The sequence below is a fragment of the Halictus rubicundus genome, chromosome 11 (assembly GCF_050948215.1).
Source record: "Halictus rubicundus isolate RS-2024b chromosome 11, iyHalRubi1_principal, whole genome shotgun sequence".
Lineage (NCBI taxonomy): Eukaryota > Metazoa > Arthropoda > Insecta > Hymenoptera > Halictidae > Halictus > Halictus rubicundus.
The window spans coordinates 12,200,379-12,227,678 of NC_135159.1; the positions used below are offsets into that span (position 1 = coordinate 12,200,379).

Genomic DNA, 27,300 nt, shown 5'->3' on the forward strand with positions numbered 1-27,300 from the left:
ATGTACATAGGAAAAACTCCAAAGTAGAATAAGACACTTGTACGCAGACACCAATGATCAGAATTGATTTTAGTTTGTAGCGATGTATTATCATTTGTGTTAAATTAATTCGCAGCAAATGACTTTATCGAAATGCTGAGTTCCTCGAGGTTCAGTTTGTTTGACTAACAAGTGGAATAACCCACACATGCACAGACAGACAACACAGTCGACAGGATTTAGAACTTTTCCCTGGCAGATGGAAGCCCTTCCGGAACTGGAACGTCTACGCATTAGTCGAGCAGATTCAGTAGAATCGCACCACTGCCTTTCTAACGACTTTACACAGGGTGACTCAAAAAACATGGGCCATTTTGCAAACTCAAATTAACAGTAGTAATCAAGTTAACAGTTCATAGGTATTAAATCTATGATAGACTATCCAAGAACAAAAATTATAATGTCCAATGAGCCAATCAAAATTTTTCCTCGACTTTACTTCCAAGGTCATTTGAAGGTCACCGACGTTTTTTGAACGACACCACATATATTTAATTTTACAAAATCGTAGCTGGTGTCGAGATAAGTATATTAATATAAGTGGTTAGTATTTTACAGAATATTTGATGTTGGAAAATTCTGAACTAGGGACATGATTGGCATTTCTGGGTTGGTGTCTGAATGGAAATTGACCGGTTTCGAGTTATCGAATTTTTGACGGACTGACAGGTAGATCGTCTTTCGGACACGTTGATTGATAACTCGGATTGGTACTTATGGTAACAGGTGTTCTCGAGGCGAGTCCGGAGAAAGCGTGAACGTGGCGCGCGTTTACGGCGATATGTCGAACGAGACCACTCCCATAGCCTATTAGGGATTCACGGTGCACACGTCGGACAAAAATGCATCCTCAGCTATTGTCCCCGTCGCTTGTCCTTACAGCCAGCGATGCACATTCCCGGCTGCCGTGCGCTAGGAACTGTGGACACGTTTCACTGCTTCACGTGTCCGTGTTTTTGATATGAAAAAATACCTGCATGCTCTCCGAACACTGATAAATAAACCCTAGGTCGGAATTGTTGATATCTTGATTAGTTTTGTTTAAAAAAAATTGTCGAATATCGACATTATTTTGCAATCCTCTGCGAGGGGCTCTGGTAAAACCGTCATAACTTTCGACTGCGTTCATATTTTTACATAGAAAAATTCGTGTACAGTGCTTCAAGATTGATAAATAACCTCACGGAGTTTAATTTTTGTGCGATCATTAGTTAAGCTTAAAAAAATTCTTATCTGTGTCACACGATGTTGAGCATAATGCGCTCTGTTACAGTTGTTGTAACTTCCAACATTGTCAATATTTTTGTATACAAAAATTCACAAATACTCTTCGAAGATTGTCAAACAATTCCACAAACTTTGGTTTTCGTATGTTAACTACTGTGGCTAAAAATAATTCTTAACCATCGCATGTTTCCTCAACAATTTCCAACGAGATATCTGTTCGACCTGCTGCAAATGTTACCAGCACAATTATTCATAAATAAAAAAGTTCCTGCACATTTCTTGCTCCGTGTCAAGCAACTTCTGCTGAGAAAGGGAAAAAGGCATGAACTGCGCGAGTGCAGGCCCGGCTGTGTTCCTGCCCGCGCCGCGTACACATACGATTAACGGGCCACGATCGATAATGTATTCCGTTCGAAAATAAACTGACCTATACCAACACCGATGTTACCACTTCCGCCGAGTGACCCCTCGTGTCTCGATAAATATTTACGCGGCTGCGAACTCGCCACGCAGTCGAGTGACTTTCGATCTATGGATCGTGAACACGTTTCTTCTTGGTGATCCAGCTTTTGCATCGGTTTATGACTAGGCAAAAATTTGCACAATTTCTATCAGACCTTGGGCAAGTCCTCTGACGCGAACAAGATATTCGAGAATTTATTTTCCTATTAAAAAAGAGATTGAAAATGATTTTAAAATGTGAAATTGCAATATTAGAAATATTGAATATCCACAATAAAACGATTTAAACTGCCTTTTTACTTTACTAGGGAAAATAAGCAAACTGACCTTAAAACAGACTTCGTTAATAGGGGGTGCTGTTAGGTGACTTTTTGGACACCCGTTAGAAGCTCCATCGCCGAACAGTTTCCACAGAATCGAGGTAAAATGGAAATTTTTCAAGCCTCACCGCGCTGGTGATTAGTGAAACGTAACAAAACAAAAACATGAAAAATATCTGGCTGAGCCATTAATGTAAGTAACGAGATCCATCTGCATAATTGAATTTCCGTGAACATATCCGCTGGCTGGTAATTATGATCCTAATTTGTTCTCAAACGAGCCTGATGTTTCGTTTCAATAGCTTGCGGTCGGGTGTTAAAAAATTTATCCGTGTAATTAATTCTTAATTAATAAAATACAACGAATTACTGTTTTATCTTAATCATTATACGTCGTAATATTTTTAACATCAAGAATCCTAATTTGTGGCTTGAAAATACCTTGCAGATACTGTGAAGTATGTATTTTACAATTTTTTACTGTGAAAAAATTTCCAAAAAAATTACTCTCGAGCATCAGAATATTTTTTAAAATATAATTACTTCGATTCAACATCGCACACACAGAAGTCCTAATTTGATACTTGTACAATATTTTACGTAAAAGCACAATTGCAATTTCTTTGATTAAAAAACAATATTTTAGAATACTTTTTACAAAGCAACAATGCAATGTGGATTGATCAAAATTCATTCCAACAGAAACGAAGCGTTCGAAAATAGTATCGGGTAATGAAATAATTAAAAAAATAACGATTGAAATAAACAAAGCTAAAGTGAAATTAAAATTGTTGAAAAATCGGTCAGAAAAGAGATTGTTACTGGGAAAGAAATGCTAGTTGCAGTGAATACATCTTGTCCGGCCACTGAACGCTTTTTCTCCTTGCTTTTATTTTTTCTGCGTTTTCCCGTTTGCCGAGCTTTCACGAAACGTCGTTTTGACGAGGACAATGAGAGCGTGCACGATTACGGGGACGTAAAAGGTCCGCGATGCCAATGACACGGTCGCGAAAGAGGATTTCTGTGAACGAAAAAAAAAGAACAAGAAGAAAAAAAAGGAGGGGGAAGGGAAAAAACGGAAAAAGATAGTAATTTGCGGGCAGTGAACGGGAGCGTAATAGCGCTCAGCCTTGACCATGGCTGGTCGCACGAAAGCGAACCTGTTTACTTGCTCCAGAAAATCTCCGATAAACTTTCTAGTTCTGTTCGTTTTCGTTCGCCAACCGGAAAACGGTGTTTTTATGAAAAAATTGTTCTGTAGAAATACGTTCGTTAATTACCAGTGAAGATATATCGTCGAAAATTATTAGCCATTCTCATAATTGGCACGATAGGTCTAACTGGCTTAAAGAAACTATAAGGAAAGTCCAATTAAAAAGAAAATTCATTTGAAATACAGCGGCAGAACTTTTCTATTCTCAATTATTTATTTATGCAACTTTTACCGACATATTCCTGACAGTATTCCGATTAAAATGAGTCCAAACACGATACAGTTGGGTCTATTCATACTTGTGTAATCTACGATTTAATAGAACCTCTCTTATCCGAACCGTCTGCTCGGATAGTAAAAATTCTACTGTATCGTGGACTAAATAAACAAATACGCTCCGAGTAAGGTCATGTTGGGTATCCTCTTAATCGGAAAAATGCCTAGAATATGATAGTAATAGTTTCAAAAAAAAAAAAAAGAAATTTGAAAACAAAAAAGTATTGTTATTGAATTTTGGTAACAAGATTTAAAGGATGGGGTGAAGAAATTTAGAGAAAATGATATGTGGAGGACGCGTCTGAAGGGAATATTCGTGACATCTAAAATCGTTCTTTTGAATGAGTAAAAAGGGTGAGCTGGTAGGAGATTATGGTACCGTAGAGTGGCCAGTAAGCGTCATGCAAGGCGAGCGAAACGCAACACCTCTATTTTGCAACAGTGACAACGTTTCGAACCAGACGAAACAGGCTTTGGTGTTGCGATACCCGGCTCGGTGTACTGATACACGGCCGCATGAAACAAAAAACAATGAGCTCGACAGCCACAACACACAACACACAACACACAGGACGCACAGTCACGCACACCGACGACAAAGGACACCGCCGACGCAACCGTTCGTGTGCCTGAACCAGACAAGGTCATTCATAAGTAGCTCAAGTTCAACTAATAGTATTGTATTACGATACCTGGCGGCCCTCATCCTTCCGCCATCTTTCTCTCTCTATCTTCGCTCGAGGAGCCCTCTCGCTTTCCCTCCCTACGGGGTCGCTGCATTCACATTGAACAATGGCCGGCGATCGGCCAGAATTAATTATCGCTCGATCACTAACGCAACTATGTTTACTCCAAATCCATTGTTTGTTAACAAATCGGAAGTGAGGACACTGATTTCTATCTAGGAAGAATGGAAGTAGGTGGTTGTCTGGGGTTCCAATATGGCTGCCACTTGGGCAAATAGAAACCTTTTTCTTGGCTTAAAAGTTAGTAATTAATTTAATTTTGAAACCTGCATTTAATTATAATATAGCTAAACAGGTTGCATTTATGTTAGTCATTGAATCAGTCAGTTACAGTTTGATTAAAAGTTTCTAAGCTAGCATAGGGGATGCCAATATGGCCGCGTTTGAGTCTTTCCACTTCGAAATTTCAGTACTCATTATTAAATAAATCCAATGAAGAATAACTAAATGGATTACATTTATGAGCTTAACAAGATTGAACATACAATGATTCATTAAATTTCCTAGGTTTGACTTAAGAGTTTCTAGGTTAGGTCAGCATTCTAGGTTTCCAATATGGCCGCCATTAACGTCTCCACAACTATATCCATTCCCGCATTCAGACTGTTAAAAACTTCACCATTCACTAGCAATTTTAACGAATAATATATTACTAAAATGGCATATCTCGCACCCCCTCCCCCCTAAAAAAAAATCCTTTAGCAAGTTATGCGAGCCTCATAGCTACTTTGTTGAATCCCCATGAAGCCCAAGGTGATAGACCATGAATTCCGGTAAATTCCACAGGCTCAGATCAGTTTCGCAGATATATACGCGCGAGGAACGGTAGGGGCATGCAAAAGAAGGGTGGAAAAATTTTCTCCCGTACATTTTCTCACGCTATCTTCCTACATCTCAAGGGACACCATGCCTCCCCCCTCCCCCCGCTTGCATTTAGATCGAATCTCGTAGAATCTACGGGACGGGGCGAGTCCGGATAACCGGGCTTCTGAAATTATTGCGGAAGATCGCCGTGGAAGATCGCGGGGCTCGCGAGAACGAATGTCCCTATAGAGAGGCGGCACAGCCGAATATCGCCGGTGGTAATTCACCCACCGCGGTGCGAATAAATTACTAGCAGCTTTATTAAAACCCCAGGCCGGTCGACGGGATCGAACGACCCCCGATAGGATCGATACCGTGGCTTGAAACTCGAATCTTAGCTACCCGCGTGCCCATCATTTCGCCCATTGTTCTACCGTCGAGCCACGATTTTAGCAATTTAGACTCTGGCCCGAGAGGTTCATCTCGTGCTCGCTGTTCTACAGGTCGTTTCAAAAGCTGTGGTCCAAGCCGCAGTATACGCGAATGTTTCTCCTGTTAGGAACTGCAGTATCAAATACGCAGTATACCCCGCGGTAGTGGAAATTATTCTGCGACATTTATCGTGGAGGCCTTGGCGACATATACAGAGAAATCACGGTACTATTATTTAATCCACGCGACAGACTACTCAGCGTCTGGGGCCTCTCGAGATTTCGGAACTCGTCACGGAGAGTATACCCCGCGGTAGTGGGGATAATTTCGCGACGTTTGTCCTCGAGGACTTGGCGACATACAGAGAAATCACGGTACTATTATTTAACCCACGCGACCTTAGACTACTCAGCGTCTGGGGCCTCTCGAGCTTCGGAATTCATCACGGGGTATACCCCGCGGTAGTGGGGATAATTCCGCGACGTTTATCCTCGAGGCCTTGGCGACATATATAAAGAAATCACTGTACATATCAAAATACATGAACACAGCTTCAGGATAGCGTGAAAATGTTCCTTCTGAGCAAACATGGGTTCCGATAAACAAAATCAATTCTAAAGCATATATACAGGCTATTCCAAAATAAGTGAGCACAGAAGAATAGAAAATATTTTCTTTTCAACGGTCATTTCAACCAGCAAAAGCAAACTGGGATTATACAGGGCGTTCCAAAATACATAAATACAGCTTCGAAACAGTACCACGAAATTTTGTTTTTAACAAACATATACACCAGCATGGGGGACCCGAAGGAAACTCCATCGATCCGACACATCACGAATCCGCAGAAGGACAATCCCGGTGTCCGTTGAGCGGCAGATTTCATTGAAGGAACATAATCTGTGGCACAAAGGCGACCGGGTTTCACTGTCCACAATGTAATCGCGGTGTGGAAAGAGAGTGGCCCCCTATGGCAACGGCGCAGCAGCGGCGGTGGCGTCGGTGTACAGATCCCATTCCATCAGCCTGGTTTAATTTCGCGTTGACGTAGGTCCAGGGCCGCCATTGTCTCCCGTTTCACGGCTTGTTCGCATGCGTGGCGGGTTGCGTCGCGCAGCGTTCCTTTTCTGCGTGTGTGACGCGCGCGCGCACGCACGCACGCACGCACGCACGACGATTGAGGGGTGAAATGAAAAACACCGTGAAACCCTCCTCCCGGTCGGGCACACGCACCGACTCGTTTTTCCTCTGACGCGTTCAGGGCCGTCGAGCACGAAAACCGAGCCCCCCCCCCTCACCGTTTACCTTTTGCCCGCTCGATCGGGGCCACCGACGCTGATTTATAGGGTGTTTACCCTTCTATTTATGGGCTGGCTCGACAGAGAGAGAGAGAGAGAGAGAGAGAGAGAGAGAGAGAGAGAGAGAGAGAGAGAGAGAGAGAGAGAAAGAGAGCGCACCGTGTCGTCGTGTTGTCCCCCGGACAATAATTATTGCCATTTATCACCGGTATGACAAGTTCTGCCGCGCAGACCGTCGCGTCGCCAGTTCTATTTAACGGAGGAAATTTGATTTAGCCTGGCCTGTTTCGTACGTTTGCTGCGCCCTGCTGAATTTTTTAATCGACGGATCGACACAGGGCGATTCAAAATTGGTGGCCCGTAAAACAAAATTTGTCGGATAGAAGAAAAATTGATTTATCTACTTCTATGCAGGTCGTTGATACTGTCTGGTCGGATTTTTTCAAGAGGAAGGCTTATACAGGGTGTTTCAAAATTGGTGGGTTGTAAAACAAAATTTGTCGGATAGAAGAAAAATTGATTTATCTACTTCTATGCACGTCGTTGATACTGTCTGGTCGGATTTTTCGAGAGGAAGGCTTATACAGGGTGTTTCAAAATTGGTGGTCTGTAAAACAAAATTCGGGAGATAGGAGGAAAATTGATTTATTTACTTCTCTGTACGTCACTGATACTGTCTGGACGTTTTTCATGAGGAAGGTTTATACAGGGTGTTCCAAAATTGGTGAGACGTGAAGGTGAATTCGATTCGATGTAGGAAAATTGATTTATTTACTTCTCTGTACGTCACTAATACTGTCTGGTCGCCTTTCAAGAGGAAGGCTTATACAGGGTGTTCAGAAATTGGTGGGACGTGAAGGTGAATTCGATTCGATGAAGGAAAATTGGTGGTCTGTAAAACAAAATTCGGGAGATAGGAGGAAAATTGATTTATTTATTTCTCTGTACGTCACTGATACTGTCTGGTCGTTTTTCAAGAGGAAGGCTTATACAGGGTGTTCCAAACCTGGTGAGACGTGAAGGTGAATTCGATTCGACGAAGGAAAATTGATTTATTTAATATATTAACCATGCTAGCTATTCTCTGGTTATTTCTAGAGGAGAAAATCTACAGGATGTTTCAAAATGTGTGAGATCCGAGAGTGAACATGAATTAACATAAGAAATTTGATTTATCTAATTTTTCATAGATGTTTGCTACCGTCTAGGTGTTAATTTGAAATTGAAGAATTGTACGGGGTGTTGCAAGTTTTATGCAGAAGCTGTTGTACATGAAAATTATTCTAGCAAAATGTAATGTGCCAAGTCTTTGTTAGTGTTTTGTACCACCCTGTAGCCAAGCAATGTATTACAAAGTTTCCAAAGGGAGCCCAACATGGCGCGTTGATGGAACCTCGTAAAGGGCGCCATATACGGCGAAGACCGATTTAGAAGGTCTGCTGCTCATTTGCTCGGTGCAGTTCGATGTTTGCACTATGAGTCCAGTTTATTGCCGGTCTCGACGTCTCGAACCCCACGCTGACTTTAATGGAAGGTCTTTAAAAATCGTAAATAAAACACTGAAGGTTCATGGCACTGCAGTCTTTCCCGCCCAGCCGGTACACTGTTTACACGGGGACCCCATTACTTGAAATACCTGTAGCCGCATACAGTGCCGCTCAAAACACTTCCAATTTAACAATTTTAATTTTCACAATTTTTAATATTTTAAAAGTACATTTGCAATTTTTGTCCCATCCGTGATATCCGAAATTAATATTTACATATTGAACGATGTTTATTATTAAATCCTCTTAGGAATATTGAAGACTGTATATTAGTAACTTAATTATTTAAATCCTTCCAACGCATATAGTACGTTAAATAAATACAAGTTAAAATTAATCCACTACTGTTCTTTAATATTTTAATACCTGTATGCGCTATAATTTCTAATAAAACATAATGAATAGATAATGAAAAATAATTCCATATCATATAAATTAGTTACATAATAATAGAAAGTGATTTTACATTAAATATCAAATTATTGAGAAAGAATGAACACAATTTGTTGAAATTCTATTTTCAGATAATTGCATTTAAGAGAATGACTGCAGACTTTTGAACAACAGTGTACTCGCACACTGATGAGTCAGCATACAGTTCGAGTGCGTTTAGGCGAGCGGGAGGCGCGACGCGCAGCGAGAATAGACTTTGTTTATTGTGAGTTTGTTGCTGAATATTTTTGTTCAACCACTGGTATTTATAGACCGATATTCCGCGATGTCGACGCTATTCGCGAGCATAGTAAAAGTCGCCCGACAGGTTTTTCTGTGCGTTCTGCAACGGACGCTGTTGAATAATGCTGTTGCGTAACGTATAGCGAGTGCGCGAGGGTTTTTTGGGCATTGGGTTGTGGGAGGGTTTCGCGCGAATTTCACCTCGCCAATTTAGCTGCGTTCCAATTCCGAGAAAATTTCGAGCCCCTCCAAACGGTGGAATATTTTTCAATTCATCAATGTCATTTTTATATCAATTTACAATTTATAATTATAATTTAGTGTTATACATTCAATTTCAATTGATGTATTAAAATATCTTTCCTTTATATTAGTTTATAATTTGCTTTTATAAATTAATGCTTTATTACACAGTCACTTTTACATTAAACTTGTTTGTATAATTGTATAGAGTCAATGTAAATGGAGAAATTAAATAAGAGAAATTATTGTGGAGAAATTATTGTCCTTTATGCATTCATTTATAATTTAATTGTATTCGTTCAATTTAAATTGAGCAATATGAATTTCCGCCAGATTATTATACTGCGTGTGAACTTTTGGAATGCGTGGTACTTGCAAGACATTGCAGATTCGAGGTTGTCAACAGTTTCACGAGCAAGGGCGGGAAATTCGGTAATTTAAACTGGTCGCAACAGTTGTCGCTTATAAATTCCGCGGGTTCGTCACGCGTTTTCACGTGCGCGATGATCGTCTGAGAGTCTCAGACGGCGTGCCAGTTCGCGGACGGGCGAAGCGTATTCGTGGAAATGAATTTTCTGGCTGTGCGCTGCTGAGAGAAATGCATTCGCATTCGTCGCGATCCACCGGCAAACACGGCCATTCCATTTCGAAAGATATTACGTCTCCGCCTCCGTTTTATTCCCCGCCGGATCGCGAAAATGGCGGAAATTCGCTTCGGACACGCTCGCGACGCCGTCTGCGACCGCCATTTGCAATTTTCACCGTTCCGGTGACGGTCTTAATTAATTTCATTAGATGGCGCGCAAATACAGGTTTCGTTCGTTGACACCCGATTGTTTCTTTTATGAACTTACTCGTGGAGGAATTCACGATGTCACTCGCGATGGAATTCGCGAAGCTACTCATGATGGAATTCATGAAGCTACTCGTGAATCAATTCATGAAACATATATAAGCTACTCATGAGGGAATTCGTGACGCTACTCATGGGAAAATTTGTTGAGGAATTCACAAAGTTACTCATGAAGGAATTCACGAAGCTATTCTTGAAGGAACTCACGAAGCCACTCATGAAGCTACTCATGAGGGAATTCATGAAGCCACTCGTGACGTAATTCATGAATCTACTCGTGAACCAACTCATGAAACTACTCACGAACTAATTCATGAATCTACTCACGAAGGAATTCACAGAACTACTCATGGGAAAATTCATGAAGGAATTCACAAAGTTGCTCATGAAGGAATTCATGAAGCTACTCATGATGGAATTCATGGAGCTACTCATGATGGAATTCATGGAGCTACTCATGATGGAATTCATGAAGCTACTCGTGACGTAATTCATGAAGCTACTCGTGAACCAACTCATGAAACTACTCACGAACTAATTCATGAATCTACTCATGAAGGAATTCACAGAACTACTCATGGGAAAATTCATGAAGGAATTCACAAAGTTGCTCATGAAGGAATTCATGAAGCTACTCATGATGGAATTCATGGAGCTACTCATGATGGAATTCATGGAGCCACTCACGAAGCTGCTTATGAACTTATTATATATATATGAAGGTACTCATAAAAGTACTCATGAAGCTATTCATGAAACTATTTATGAAGCTACTCACGAGGGAATTCTTTAAGTTACTCATGATGGAATTCATGAAGCTACTCATGATTGAATTCATGGAGCTACTCATGATTGAATTCATGGAGCTACTCATGATGGAATTCATGGAGCTACTCATGATGGAATTCATGGAGCTACTCATGATTGAATTCATGGAGCTACTCGCGAAGGAATTCATGAACCTACTCAGGACGGAATTCATGAAGAATTTCGTGATGCTACTCATGAAGGAATTCGTGAAGCTACTCATGAGAGAACTTACTAAGCTACTCACGAACGAATTCGTAAAGCTACTCATGACGTTACTGACGAAGCTACTTCTAAATCAAGTTATAAAGCTACGCACGATAGAATTCATGAAGTTACTGATGATGCTACTCATTATTGTGAAAAGTACTTAGAATCCTTAGTCTGCTGGCAACCAAAGAATAATTCGCGAGTAAGGATAGCTCGAAATGCAGCATTTGAAACTGACGATCGACTTCTCTGTTTCCAGATGGTGGTGTTGGTAGATCGTCGAGGGGAGGCGGGCGGCAGCAGCGCGGAGGGCGATGCGGTTGGCAAGCGGGGTAGCTCGAGTAGGTGATAACGACTTCTGACCTTCCGTGAGAGACCCCACCGTGGCGGAGAGGGCCTTGCCATCGATCGTCAAGTGAAAGGCTCACCATTCAGAAGAAAACGAAGAGGCGAAGCCGGAAGAAGAAGAAGAAGAAGAAGAGGAAGAGGAAGAGGGAGACGAAGGAAAGCAACAAGACGAAGAAGAGGAAGAAGCGAAGAAAGAAGAAGAGAAGAAAGAAGAGAAGAAGAGACCGAACGGAGAGAGAGAAGGCGAGCAACTGAAGGGGGGATCGACAGAGACACGCGCGGCACAACTCTCACCACGAAGAAGGTGAACGACGGTCCTCGTCCGGCTGAGAGCGACGAGGATAGACCGACGAAAAAACGGAACCCTGAGGAAGAAAACACACAAGTCCCTTTTCCCCTTTTTGGCGTTCGCCGGGAGAGACGAAGAGAACGCTCTGCAAACGTTCGAACGTTTCAAAACTTCTACCTTGAGAACATATACCTCGTACGAACAAGTACCTTCAAACTTAAACCTCTTTTTTCGCAGCGCAATAGTGCCTAGACTCCTCCGAAAGAAACGTAACTATACAAACAAACAAACAAACAAAAAAAAAAAATAATAAGCTAAACGATAAAGTAATAACACAAAAATATTATTATTATTATTAATAATAAACAACCGTTATATAAATATATATAAAAATCTATATATATATATATTATATAGAAATATTATATATATATATACTCAGAGCAGAGAGCGTTTATGAGATATCTATCAACGAGAGACACGCATACACACAGAGTTTATTATATGCTCGACGAACCAGCCACGCAGTCTGTCTCTCTCTATATATGCGCGCGGGCAGTTATCTGTACGCGAGCGAGACGAGCGTTTCATTCAGGATTAAACATCAATCGAAAAGCATCTCGACACACAAAGGGGATATCTTTGTCCGTGGACAGAGATTCGATCAGGAATCATCTTGTTGACAACTGTAAACCCCGCCCCCTTAGCCCCGCCCCTTACCAACGCCCCGCCCACTTTTCTTTTTTCGAACCCGCCCATCCGAGGAGATCCAATCATCCACAAGAAACACAGCCTCTTCGAATCGACTCTACGAACCAGGACAGCGAAGTACCTGCAGACACAGATATATTTATAATAATTAATATTAACGATAATTTATGTATAACGAGCATAACGTAACACGCCGGGGATCGGCCGACGAACGATACGAGTACGAGGGGAGCAATTAACATTTGCATACCACGCACGCGTAAGGAGCATTGTTGAACGAGTGTGCATTGTGCACTTGCTGAAGAGAGAGAGAGAGAGAGAAGAGAGGAGAGAGAAGAGGATCGCGAGGAACGGAAGTGCCGAACGCTTAATAATTCTAGACGACCGACCGGTTAGAGTACTTCTGCTTCTTCGAGGCTCATCTGCTCGGCGCTAAGCGGGATTCCCTGCTCTACATACACGAGGTACGTGGTTTTCAATTTTTGTAATGGGCGTGGCCACGATCCGGGGGCGTGGTCCCGATCACGTGAATTCATTTTTGCCTCGTCGCGTTGGCGACAAAAATTCAAAAACGACTCTGATTGATTGTTCGCGATTCTTCAGTGTTGAAGGTAGTTCTTTGTTAGCAATTTTTACATTGAAAATATAAAATATTCTTTTCTATACGTACAACTTCATCCAATAATTAGAGACTCGAGTGGTTGACCCATTTAGCCCACTTACAATCAGATCGGAACAATACATCGTCAAGTACACTACTCGAACACCTGGAACGTTATCTGCACTATGAACCACTCGACTCGTTCAATTCACACCAGGCACTATCTATATTACTGGCCGACAATTATCATCACCATAATCTCTAAACAGTCTCTTCGATCGTCGAACTAAATACCCTCTTTTGCACGTGTTAGGCTTTGCTTCCGGGTAGCAACTGGACATTTAAATGATGCTTTTCGTACTGTGGGTCGAAGTAGACCCAGTCTGGGTCAAATACAAAAAGACATGAACTACGTTCATGTTACGGATAAGTGTCGACCATTTCCCCGAAACCTATCACCCAAACAATTCCCGCGAAAATTAGATTCTATTCGATTAAAAGTCGCTGTTCTTGTTTCGTAAATAATAACTTCAAGGACACGCTGGCCCGGAAGTCCACTGGCCATTTGGTAGTCTCAAGGTCACCGGTTACGACATAGCACGCGGAAGCGGCCGCCGATAGGCGTTTCGTTCGATCCGCGATCCGGAAAGAGGAAACTTTTACCCGTGGATATCTGGCCGCGCGGATCTTCGTTCTCGCGCGGTAATTAGCACCTGCGGTGGACGAAAAGCGGCCCAGTCGCACGCTCGCGAGTGAAAGGTGGCCGACACCTTCTCGCGCCGCCATTATCGGCAGCGTCGATCTTCCGCCGCCGGAAATCATCGCACGAAATTCTTTCGCGATCGCTGCTCGACATTCGGCCCCGTTCACTTTCACTTCGGACGAAAATCGAAAATCCAACTTCCGTAGAAACCTCAAGATCACTTTCAGAAAACACTATTTGACCTTGGAACGCTCAGTAACCTGTCCAGAATTCGTTCGAACTACCTGGTCGCCCTCGCTAGCGAATTTCTTGCTTGTCGATCCCTTTCAGCTCTCTTTTCGGACATTTTGTGGCAGTTAGAGAAATGCTACGATATTTTTGAAACGCTTATCGGATTCTGTGGACAAAACTACGTCGAAAATGTCCTACATGTTTTCGTCGTATCGCGTACAGTTTCGGAGTAAATCGATGTTAATCTCAGCGGAGAAGCAGAGCCAATAGAGATGCCGATAGTGGTCCCGTGTTACCGAATATTTTGGAGTCGATTTGCTCGAAAACGAAAATTTGTATGAAAAAAATTTATTCTACATTTTCTGTGCAGTTTTTCATGGAGAATCAGCTAAGCTTTCTAAATTATCAATTTGTTTAACCACTATGTAAATAACAACAACAAAGTGGTACCAGGGGCCTTGATCATTCTGCGCTCTAGTAAATATGTTGTAATCGACAAAATATATGCAATGAATATTTTTTTAAAGAATAACTATTATTGTCGCTAGCAGCTTTTTGCTGGTCGAGCTTCACCACCGCTATTACGTTATTCACAAAAAATTCCCCGTCGTGTCGAATGGCAAGAGCGGAAGATCTCCGCGAATCGATCGTCCGCGGGACAAAAAACGCGAGGTCTGCAGCGTTATTAGGCATCTAGCTGCTTTAAAGTTGTCCGAGATGCGGTAGGTGATCCGCGGTTTTTTCATGGTGGCGAGCTAACGGATACCTTGGCGAGTCGCTGTTTCGATCGCTGCCAGCATAGAGTCATTGTCCGGCATTTACGTGACGAATTTCCCGTGCTGCTTGTCTTCGCGGGTGTCGTTCTGCCGTCCACGACCACGCTATTCGCATGTTAACAGCTTTCTAAGAAGCTCGGCCGGCTAGCTGACGGCGCGGACTCGCCTGTCGATCTTGCTGCCCGGATCTCTCTATTATTTCATCTATTCTCCCTCCAAAATATCTAATTTTTAATAATCCATAGCAATCATGAACCCTACAGTCCTTTCCATCGACTTCCGGGACCTTAAAACACGTTTTCGATGTCAATATTTGAAGTAACTTAGTGAAATAGGTCTTTTAGCCCCCTTTTTTGACGTTTTATGGCGTTTAGGAAAGTGTTGCGATCTTTCTGAGATGCTTATCGGATTCTGCGGACAAAACTGCGTCGAAAATGTCCTTTTCGCTTTTTTCGTATCACGCTTGGTTTAGGAGTAAATCGAGATCAAAATGAACGCATTACGCGTTTCGCAAGCCCCTTTGGACACGATTTACTCGAAAACGGGGACCCGTATGAGAAAAATGAATTCTACATTTTCTCTGCAGTTTTGAACGTAGAATAACCTAAGACCACGAAAATATTAATTTACCATTAATTTGTTATTAACAATATTTCTACTTATGTCTCTGAAACCAAAAAAACAAACAGGACAACGGGAATGTCCACCTCTGCGACATACTGTAACGTCACCAAGATCGTTAAGTCGGCTCTCACGGTGAAGAATTTTTAATATTCGCAGAAAATAAATAATCCTCGGTTTGTCGACGCGACACGACTCGGAACGATCGTTTCGCCGACTGGCGAGTCTCTTTGCCCATTTTATTTCCGCTTTTACGACTTAGCGCGAACTCCCCGCTAGATTTCTCTAACCGTTTACCTTGGCGAGTTTGTCTCTCTCTCTCTCTTTCTCTGTGTGTGCGTGTGTGCGCGGGCGCGCGCTCGCCAGATTCGCCAATCTCGAAACGCAAACCGATAGCGATTTTTCGCCGAGCATTCTGCAAACTGAAATTGTTTCGAACCCTAGATACCGATCGTTAGGTATGACACCGTCGACGATCGTGGCCCGGCGGACAGCGAGACGTAAGAAAAAGAGCGCTCGGTTTTACAGTTAGCGAAAGCTCGTTGGGATTCTCGACACTGGCCGCTCACACGTGCTTCGATTACCTCGTGCCTGTCCCACGGAACTGCGATCGTGATTTCGAGCCAACTCCAATCGCTCGCTACACCGATTATATTCCAGCGAAATATCAATTTCCAATTGGCAATTAACTGGCCGGCACTCGAACCCCACTGTGTTTTAATTTTCTAAAATTATTTACGATTTTTAATATCAAATAGAATTTCATATTACAATGGTGTGCAATTCTTGATCAATTTATTCACCATAGAACTCTAGATTGCGTAAATTATGCGTTTTACTTGAGAATGTAGAAGAGAAGCATTGGGGCCAATAAGCTCCGCCCCTTCGGCGAATCTATGCCCAGCAGGCGTGGCGTCTGTTGATTTATTTCAATACTATTTATACTGTTTAATCGCAGTCACAAGTCTCGCTCCCAAATCCTCGAGCCAATAAGAGACCCAACAAGGTCTCTAGGCCACGCCTACTAGTCCCCGCCCATTTGAAAAATTTCTCCGACTCCAGACACGGTGTACCACGGTTTGTTTGGCTGTTTACGAGTTGCTGGTCAGTGTTTGCATCAGGTTCCTTGGGACTCGGGCTGTGGGAGTCGCGAAATCGTGACGCGGGGACGCAAGTGTGCTCGCAGGAGCGTGCCAGCGTGCCCGGTTACGACACTTGTTTTGTGACCTGGATATCTCCGTTGCTCCACTCTATACTCTATACCCACTACCTTGTATACCCAGTTGTCCCCCCCCCCCTTCCCCGAGTCCCTTCTCCCCAGGCCACTGTCACCCCTGCTCCCGCTGCGGCAGCTTGGCCGAGCCGTCGATGCCATTCGAATATCTGGTTCACCGTGCCTCTCGACCACATGCCGCGCGACCACTGCGTGTCAACCCTCGTGATTCACCCCTCCGAACGGTGAATTCTTACCCCGGACACCCTTCGACCTCGTCCGTGACCTTACCCTAGCTACCGAGGTAAGGTGGACCGCAGGCCACCTTCTTCTAATCCCCATCTTCACCGCCCAAGGGTACATCCTCTCTCCGGAGCAATTTGTACAAATTTGGGGCCCATCGGTGGCCAAGTGGGCGTGGCCAAGTAGGCGTGGTCAAGTGGGCGTGACCTATTGCGGGAAACTAATCCAGACCTGCCCCTACCATACTATATTTTATTGCCACTTTGTTGCAAAATTTTTAACTTTGACCTAACCTTCAGTCTCTAGTGGAACAAATATTTGTATTATAATTTTGTATTGCAAAATTTTTGCAAATTTCTCCTAACCTTTAGTCTACGGCCACTGTATATGTATATTTTTCGAATCGTGAATTTACGGTTAATTGATTCAGAGATTCGCACAGTCACGAGTTAGTATACATCTCGATTAGGGTGATGTTCGAGCGGAATCTCCTCGATCTCCGTGTCGCGGCAATCAAGAATTGGCCAAAGAGCTCCCGGAGCGCGTCGGCGAGCAAAAACAATGGCGCAAAAGAAAAAAACCATGGCAGCGGATGATGAATCACTGTTCCACGAATTCGTCATGGGAACGTTATGCAAAGGTTAAGAAACGGGGAGGGGGTGAAGGAGGTGGATCAAACGATCCGGAGGTTTACGTTTGCTGAAACGAGAGAAGGAACTCTCCAAACATGGTGTTGCCGGCGATTTCAGATGGCGAACGATTCGCGAGCCTTTTATGGCACTGGCTTCAGAACCGCGGTGGATCACAAAACTATTGGCACAATGATTCGTATACCGACTGCACATAACGTACTTTGTACACACGAAAGCCATTAAACAAATTGTTTAAAAAATGGACGAGGAGATTTTATTGGAATCGTGTTTTTATGAAAACTGATCAACTTTTATTAGAAGAAACAATTTTTCATTTTCATTAAGCTGTTGGAAGCACTTGAAAAATTGAGGTAACAGTTAAGTGTCGCATGAAGAAGATGTCGAACTAAACCCGTTTTATGACAGTTAGAAAAATGGTACAATATTTTTGGAGCGCTTATCTGACACTGTGGACAATACTGCGTCGAAAACGTGCTATACATTTTGTTTGTATCACGTTTAGTTTCTGAGTAAATCGATGTTAAATTCAGCGGAGACGCGGAGCCAATAATAGCGTGGTCTGCGGTCCCGCGTTACCTAATCTTTTGGACTCGATTTTCTCGAAATCGAAAGGCCGTGGAAGAAAAAGTGATTCTACGTTTCCTGTGCAGTTTTGAACGTACGATCGGCTAAGCCTGTCAAATGATCGATTTGTCCACGCCGTGTGCAAAAAAAAAAGCGATAAAGCGGACCTGAATTTATCGGACCGCCTCGAGAAACAATTCTTGGAACGAGGGCGAGTCGATACGCAAAACCCGTTGTCCCCGGACCCATCGGAGCATCAGAATCGGCGGATGACCCAGTGGCACAATCGATTCCCTTTCCGGTCGATTAAAAAACCCGGCGCAGTGCCGTGCCTCGCGTCCGCGCACCCTGCTCCAAGCGGAATCTTTTCATCGGCGAGATTTGAAAGCGCCAGGCATTCGCCAGACGAGGAGGCGAGTCCCGGTCTCTCCAGCGAGATCCATTGTGCGGTGTAATCTGCGTTAGGGCCGAGGAATCCGCTCCGGCGGAGCCAATGATGCCACCAGAAAGAAAGACAAGAGGCCCCCGGTGGTGGTGGGAGGGGGAGGGGGAGGGGGAGGCGTCGGGGGATGTATGATAAAAAGACAGGGGGAAAGACAGAGACAGGCTGCTCGGGTAGGTTGAGAAATGAGGGGCTGTGAAGCGGGAGGCCGGGAGAAGCCGACGAGTGTTGAGACTGTATTGATTTCCATTCCGAGCTGTCTGGCTGTAGTCTAGTCCATATCCGGTATTCTTCGTGTTCTTGCGTCCCGACGCACGTGTACGAGCGGATTTCGACCGGACGCGGACGACGAAACTGTCAGCAATATCGGGTGACAGTGCTATACGGAAGGGGGTGGGGGTGGGGTGGCCATTGAATCCTCCTGAGAATGGTTTGTGTCCCGCCAATCCGGCTGTGGATGGCCGCGACCATTTGCACAGAACCAATTTATCGAGATCGATAGCAATGACAATTTTCTAGGATCTTTTAAGTAGCTTAGAATGCTTCCAAAATGGTAAAAATATTGTCAAACTTCTCTATTGGGACGTTCGGGATTTTTTAACAAACATAGGGACGTCGTAGGACCTAACGTTACAAGACTCAACCTCGAGCTACCATCCACAATACAGACAGAGGGGCTGGCATCGACACTTAACCATGCCCTGCCCCAACCTACCAGGGCCTGCCACTGACCTAACATCACAACATACATTTGTAAACAGACGTCACGACACAACATTGTGCCCCAACATCGCGACACAACATTGTGTCCTAACATCACGACACAACATTGTGCCCTAATATCACGACACAACATTGTGTCCTAACATCACGACACAACATTGTGCCCTAATATCACGACACAACATTGTGCCCCAATATCACGACACAACATCGTGCCCCAACATCACGACACAATATTGTGCCCCAACATCACGACACAACATTGTGCCCTAACATCACGACACAACATTGTGTCCTAACTCCACGACACAACGTTGTACCCTAACACCACGACACAACATTGTGCCCCAACATCACGACACAACATTGTGCCCCAACATCACGACACAACATTGTGTCCTAACACCACGATACAACATTGTGCCCTAACATCGCGACACAGCATTGTGTTCTAACTCCACGACACAACATTGTACCCTAACACCACGACACAACATTGTGCCCCAACACCACGACACAACATTGTGCCCCAACATCACGAAACAACATTGTGCCCCAACATCACGACACGACATTGTGTCCAGACATCAGAATTCAGCCTCCATGTCCTATCATCTGAACCTAGCAGAGTGTTGAACGACATCAGCCGAACATCACGACCTAACGTCATCACATAAGAGAATGCCGGTGTTAACGACCTATCAACATGTTGAATTAACATGAAAATATCAAGGTTGATGGGAGCAACGTGGGGCAATAAATAAACAGGCTGGTCCTGATATTGATAGAGGATAAAATCCGGGAAACGACGTGAAATGAAGGAGGGGACAGGCTCTTAACTTTTCTGCGCGACTTCATAGTTGACGGGCTCGTAATTACGATCCCGGATCGCGTCCCTAATTGCGTCCCGGTGAAAGTCAACGTATATACCCTGTCTCCGTCTCCCTTCAACGTTTCTCATTTTATCTCGCTTATGCGTCGAGGGGGCCTATGTGAATTCTGGTTTGGTGGACAACCGGTTCCTTTTCACGAACGTCGCCTCGCATACTGCTGAGTAAGTCCTTGTAATTAATGGCGACGTGTCGCGCAAAAGGACGACACCGACGATCCTCCGCGGACCTCTTATGGAGGTTATGGGGCTGATTGCCTAACGAGGATCAATACCAGTTCCCCGCATAATTTCTAACGTTGCTAATGATTTTATTCGCGGCCGATATATTGGGAGACGGTTGAATCCTACGATGGTCCCAACCGGTTTCCTTCGGTTGATAAAGTTAGCTAGCATGGGTGCGTATAACTGAACACCCTAATTGCTGATCTAACACCGGCCAAGAATACTTTGAGAGATGAGAATTGGGATCTGCACTTTAGGATGACATCAATTTCTGAATTAGAGTTGCCGGAAACCAGTGGTTCTCATCTGGTGATCCAAGTTGCCAGCCATTAGTGGTTCTCAGTTGACGATCTAGGCGGTTCTCATATGATTAGTTAGGTAAGCTGTAGAGTTTGCTGGACAGCAGTGGTTCTCAACTGGTCATTTAAATGATCTGTAAGACATAGGTTAGGTCTTATCAACATCTGGGTGGTCTACGCAGTTGATACGAAGCAATGGTCATGGTCTTATCAATTAAATTAGTGTGGTAGAGTCTGTTAGAAAACAGTGGTTCTCAGCTGACCACCTAGATAGTTGACACCATGAGTTTGTGCTCAAATGATTCATAAAATCTAGGTTAAGTCTATGTTACATCTTAACATCTAGCTGGCCCTTGTAGCAAGTTCAAAGCAGTGGTTCTCATTTGCTCATCTACCAGATTTGTGTAGTAATTGAACATCGACTGTACTCGTGGATCTGGATGGCAGTGGTTCTCAACTAGCCGTTCGACTAAGTTGCCTAGCCATCAGAAGTCAGTGGTTCTCATCTGACAGCTCAGTGTGCCTACCGCAAAGCAGTGGTTCTCATCAGATTAACTGGACGAAACGATAGTAGGGAGACTCGGTGGAAGCCAGTACTCTTTCGGGCTGGCTCGCGTGGGTACAGATAAGTGTCCCAGCGAAGTCCAGGCAGCTCTAGAAGTTGCAAAGCCCCGAGTAAATGCCAGCGGAGGGTTCGCTCCCGAATCACCGGTTTGAAAGGGGCTCGAACAACGCCGGCTAGTTCCCCATTTACGGTCGACGATAGTAGGCGGCTCCCTCAAGCACAATGAGACGCGTTCAGAAGTGGAGCATGCATGCGAACAACGAAGGAACGACAGCGAACGATCCGGCAGCGGCGTGCCGGCGTGTTCTGGCAGCGATATAGTCGCGGGTGTATTGATTTCAGGGCATAAATAGACCGCGGTCTCTATTATTCAAAATGCGATCTACCCCTGCCCTGGCCCGACCGACAGCGCCATCCTCCGCTGGAAAATCATACCGGCAGACTGGCTTTCCATCACGCTCCCTACTTTTACACTTCCTACCCGTCGTCCTCCGCGGGCCCCGTCCGACCAATTCCGGCTTTTCCACTCGAACCGACTGTTTCACCGAAAATCACCACCCTTCTTCAGCATTTCATACCCCCGTCAAGGGGGCCATTTCTAATTTGTATTCAGCATTCATTTTTTTTGTTATTTATGTATCCCCAGTGTAATCGCAATGTTTTATTTTCCATTAGAATTATTTTTAATGTTTCGATGGCTCGGGGGTGTGTTTTGCCGCAAGTGTCTGACTCATGCGGCGTATTCTACTGATTGTTCGACGATTTTCTAGAACGACAACTTTCGTTGCCTCGGAACCGCTATTTCCGGCTGATTGTTTAGAGAACGTTGGCACGCGCCCGAGTATTTTCTCCTCACCCTGAACTTGTCTGACTCGCGCGGCCGTTTCTACTTATTTTCGACGGACTTTTGCAAGAACGCTGACACCGCCGCGAGCTTTCGTCCTTCTACCCCCGAATTGTTGTCCTCCGCGGTTCCCCTTGACCTGGCGCCGCATGTGCCAGCTTGTTTTCGCAACTTTTTGCACAACATCCACATTGCGTCTCACTGGTCCCTTGCAGCTCGACGATTCTCCTTTTTGTCAACCCCTTGTCTGACCAGCATCACATCTCTCTACTTATTGAGAAAGTTCCTGCTGGGAAAACTGCGCCAGAACTTCCAAACGAATATAAATTCTTCTACACATCGTTGCTAAAATTGGAATCGCAAAGCTGCAACATTTTTAAACAAATTTAAAGTTTAGAGTTTAGAGGTTAAACCAATTTTTTCGCGACTTAAATATCGGTAATTATTTTTCTTATGAAGTTCAGTGAACTCGGAATTTTTGGAATTTTGCAAAAATGTGTTTCGCAAGGTTTGGCGATTAAAAAAGGAAATTCCGCGGGATTTTTCCAATCGATTTCGCAGATAGGCAACCGAGGGAATTCTTGGGGGATCGTTGGCTGGAGAAGAATCAAAGCGGATTCCGGCGAGGAACGCGGCGTGTTCCCTCGCGCGCCGAGTGTGGGCTTAAGATTAATTTAACTCCGTTTTACCTTGGCTTTTACACGACCCTTGCCACTCCCACCTTTCGCCGAGCTGTGTCCCGTCCCCGTCCCCCCCGGACCCGTCTTTATTGCAGCGTTACAACGATCCTTGAAACACAATCGCCTCCTCCGGTACACTTCGGATTTCCGCGACACCCCGTGGCTCCTCGCCTAATCGGCGGCTCCGATCCGGCTGGTTTCGGATTTCGAGAGCCGTGAACACATGACTCTCAGGCCCCATTGTCCCCCGGAATCTCGCTGATTCACCCCAAAACACGCCTGAAAACTTCTCACCTGTAAAAGTAACCACGATCCTTGAAACAAATTATTGTAACTCCGTGTAAAAGAAAAAAAAATTGGAGGATGATGAACCCCATTTACCTCATGCTATTTTTCAAGTAATATTTCTTACTAGAAAATAAATTAAAAAACGGTGATTCCTTTTGTGGACGATTCTTCTGATCCAAACACCTCTAAGAAACTTAAAAAAAATTTTTCGCCACTCTAATCGCAACGAATTTAAAGATTGGAGTCTCCTGTTTGCAGTCACGTTAAAAATTTGATGCACGATTTTTTTATCACTGTTTTATCGCACTTCGAACAGAAAGTGTGACCAACACCTCACGATAAGGCACTAGGACACTTCCTTCTAGGGCAAAATTTTTTTAATAAATAGCAATTTAGGGGAAAGAAAGTAGACATTTCTCCCTTCAAAATGTGCCTGGTTGCATAATCGTACGATTTTTTTTTTGACGAACTTACAACATTTTCCAGCATCGTCAACTTTGTTCAGCAAATATGAAACGGCCTGTATAATGAGTTCCTTAAATCATCGATATGATGTATGTCCGTCATTTACAATATATATCGGGATCAAGTACCTGCACTGTTCAATTTTTTCCCCCCAGTGCATGTCGGTCGATAAATTGCAGCATGTTACCGAAGTTGCGCTGAATCCGTTCGCCTGCACCGATATTACCGATTAGAGGCGGGAGCCAAGACCATACCGGTGATTAGGTTTCTTTCCCTTTCCATCATTTCCTCGAACATGCTGCCCGGGCTGACCTATTGGGGCGTGTGAAACAGCTAAACGTTTGAAATTCAACGGGGAACGATATTAGGTTCCCCCAAGTCGCCCGGACCGCACCCACGCACGCGAAACTTGCCGTTTGCACGAATACCCGATGCGATCGGAGATTTCAATCACTATAGTACGATTCTACGTGAAAATCTGAGGAGAAACTGTAGAATCACTTTTTCCTGTACCGGGCTCCATTTTGGAGTAAAAATGATTCAAAAAACAGGGGGTCACATCTGCCTAAAAAGTTGGACTCGTTTTGCTCGGAAAGGAAGCTGCCTAGGAAAAAAATGTATTCTACGTTTTTCCTGCAGATTTAGTCGTAGAATCATATAAGATTGTTCAAATTAACGTGAGGTCACGTTCAGGTCCCGTATGGCTAGGTTTTATCGCCTAATAATGGATAATCGAAATCCTGCTGCTTGTAATGGAATATAATTCTATATTCTTATTGGATCGTAAAGCTTCTCAGAGGTCAGGGCTCGGCTAGGTCCGGGTTAGGTCAGTTTTAAAACTTGACGATCGGCATTCAGGTGTATTGTTAATGCTTGAAATTGCGATTTGTGAGCGAACTTTTTTTTTGGAAGAATTGGTAGCAGCGGCTACTGAAATTTCGTGGGGGATAATTGACGAACGATGCATAATTGCGATCGGATCGAGGATGCATCGGCTGCACCCCCACTTCGTCACGTGAGCCGATGTACTTTATAGAATATTATGCTAATGTCGTGTCCGCGGTAATGCACGCGAACGATACTCCACCGTAATTACGCTATTGAGCCTTGTAAACTTGGAGGGAACGCGTTACGGTGCCGTACGCTGTAATGGCAGGTACGACTCGGTCTGTAACGAAGAAATTCACCGCGCGTTTAACCGCAGACTTGCACCGAGTCCCACAGAACAGGTTCCGATCGAGAATGTGGTCAAACGAATGCGATTGTTCCGATAATTAACATTTTTTTCCACCGTGCCCTTACGGGGGTAATCGTGTCTGGCCGTGGCGTCCGATTCTACTTGAACTGCCACGAAAGTAATTCCACTATGAAATCAATAACCCATCATTAATAATAAGTGTTCATATTCTCATTAATATTCTCAATTTTTAGTGTCATACAAAAAAATATTTTTTTTTGGAATTAATTGATGTCCGCTATGTCCGCCCATAATGTCTGATTCTACTAGAATGAATGCGCCGGAAATGATTCAGCGGTAATGCTTAAATAAATACATACTTGTATGAATAAACAATATAGATTGTTGATTAATAGAATTCCTGATATGTTGGTGTATAATGATTATTTCTACTGCAACGAACACGCTGGAACTATTTCAGAAATGAAATCAATAATTCTTTTTTTATTAATTGCTATTTTATAGTTAAAAATTTCATTTCACGAACTTCATTACTGCTCGCATGATCACTTTGAAAATACTCGAGTAACAGAGGGAAACGATTTCAGCGAGCAGTGCTTTCCCCCAATTATGCGCAGAATAATGAGTTTCGTGTCTGGCCACTATATCTGATTCTACTGGCTGCAACAATGTGGAAAGTATGTACTGATAAAGCACGATGAATGGTTTTGTGATGGAGTAGCTTGCATAATGAATGAACGATAAACGCATTATAAAAGTGTATAACAAATAAATTATAATAGAAGCGTATTTGCATAATGAATATAAATGGTTTATCTCTGACGATCTGCTGTGTACATTTTAGTATTGAGGATAAGCATCTGCAAGTCTCTTAATTATGTTCCTAGAACGTTTCACAAACTTCTGTAATCTCGACTTTTTTGATTGCCATGTTTTGATCAACACTTTCCCGTTGCTGTGATTTATTCAAATCTCGAACCTACGGTATTGCAAATTTATTCAGTTATATATATTCTGATTTTGGGTTGCAATAAAATTTCTACAATGTTGCTATCAACATTAAAAAAAAATACTAATAAAACTGTATTTTATAAAGCGAGCGCAATTTTTGTAAAATCAAAATTTTTGCTACGGCAATATTAGTTTTTAAAAATATAGCTACCAGGTGGGAACGTGTTAGATTTGATAAAGTCAATGTAATTTTGTAAATTTATTCGGTCATGTATATTTTTACATTTTGGGTCACAATAAAACGTTAGTGTTGTCGTTAACAAATGATATTCCCGCAGAAGCGACAGGAAACTCGAAACAGAGCTGGTACGTAGTATGTCCAGTGAAATATGACCGCCCGTTGTCAGACAGTCTATAACTTATCCCAGTGGAATCAGTTCTAACGTGTCAGACAACAGGAGAACTGTATTCAACGCGACGAAGACAGTCCGACTGAATTAGCAAGTCAACTGTCGAGGCACGCTGAAAATTCTATTCCGGTTCCTAACCTATATGTGTTGTTAGTCAAGGAATAAATCACAAATTTTATTAAACAGCATTTCAAGTGAAAAATAAACTATGATTTTAGCAGAGGCAGTACAAATTATACAGCAAATACAAATTCTACCAAACAACAGTGCAAAACCGGACAATCAACTGCAATCTTGTTACATAACATATAAACAACAAATTCTCAATGTAAACGAATAATAAATTAATAAGTTGAACGTCAATTACAATTTTATCGGACAGGGTAAAAATTAGAATCTACCGATCAATTAATTCACAAATTGATCCGGTCCGATGCAAAAATCGAGAGTGTCGATCCGAGTGGCCGCGATCCATCGATCCGTGGCGACACGCGTGGGACAGCGAATAGTGTCGTATCCCGTGGCCGTGGAACCTGCTGGCATAGAGATCTGTTTGGCGACGTAACGCGCCCGTTACGGGCAGCCATCGGCGAACCAGTCCCTCTTTCTCTTTCCCTTTTCTCTTTCTCTTTCATCTCGCGAAAGCGCGAGTGGATCGTGCCAGCGAGACCGTGTTATCGATCGGCTCTGTTAACAAGCCCGGCTTCGAGAGCGTTTTTCAAGCGCTTCCGCTCCAGCAGCGTTGTGGGCTCTACTAGACAGTGAGGAACAGAATCAGGGGCCTGGGAAATGGGGGAGAGGGGAGAGAAAGAGTGAGTCAGGAGGTGGGGGAAAGTGAGAGAGTTGGGGGAGAGAGAGCTTGCGGAGGGGCAGAGCTTGCAGTTAGAAATGGAGCTTGCAGAGAAGCAGAGCTTGCAGAGAAGCAGAGCTTGCAGAGAAGCAGAGCTTGCAGAGAAGCAGGGCTTGCAGAGAGAGGTAGAGCTTGCAGAAAGAGGTAGAGCTTGCAAAGAAAATGCACGTGGAGAGAGAGAGAGAGAGAGAGAGAGAGAGAGAGAGAGAGAGAGAGAGAGAGAGAGAGCTTGCAGAGCTTGCAAAGCTTGCAAAGAGAGGTGGAGCTTGCAAAGAAAATGCACGTGGAGAGAGAGCTTGCAGTTAGAGATGGAGTCAGCCAGAGATAGTCAGGAATAGAGCTTGCAGAGAGAAGCAGAGCTTGCAA

The 27,300-nt window shown here is 43.6% G+C and overlaps 1 protein-coding gene across 1 annotated transcript in view; it reads left to right on the forward strand.

Annotated features, from left to right (window-relative positions):
* The window catches only part of LOC143359058 (uncharacterized), a 116,707-nt gene that overhangs the window by 17,735 nt on the left and 71,672 nt on the right, over positions 1-27,300 (forward strand). The window contains exon 2 of the mRNA XM_076796714.1: positions 11,412-12,964. The gene's annotated coding sequence lies outside the window, so the exon portion shown is untranslated. The remainder of the gene's footprint in view (positions 1-11,411; positions 12,965-27,300) is intronic.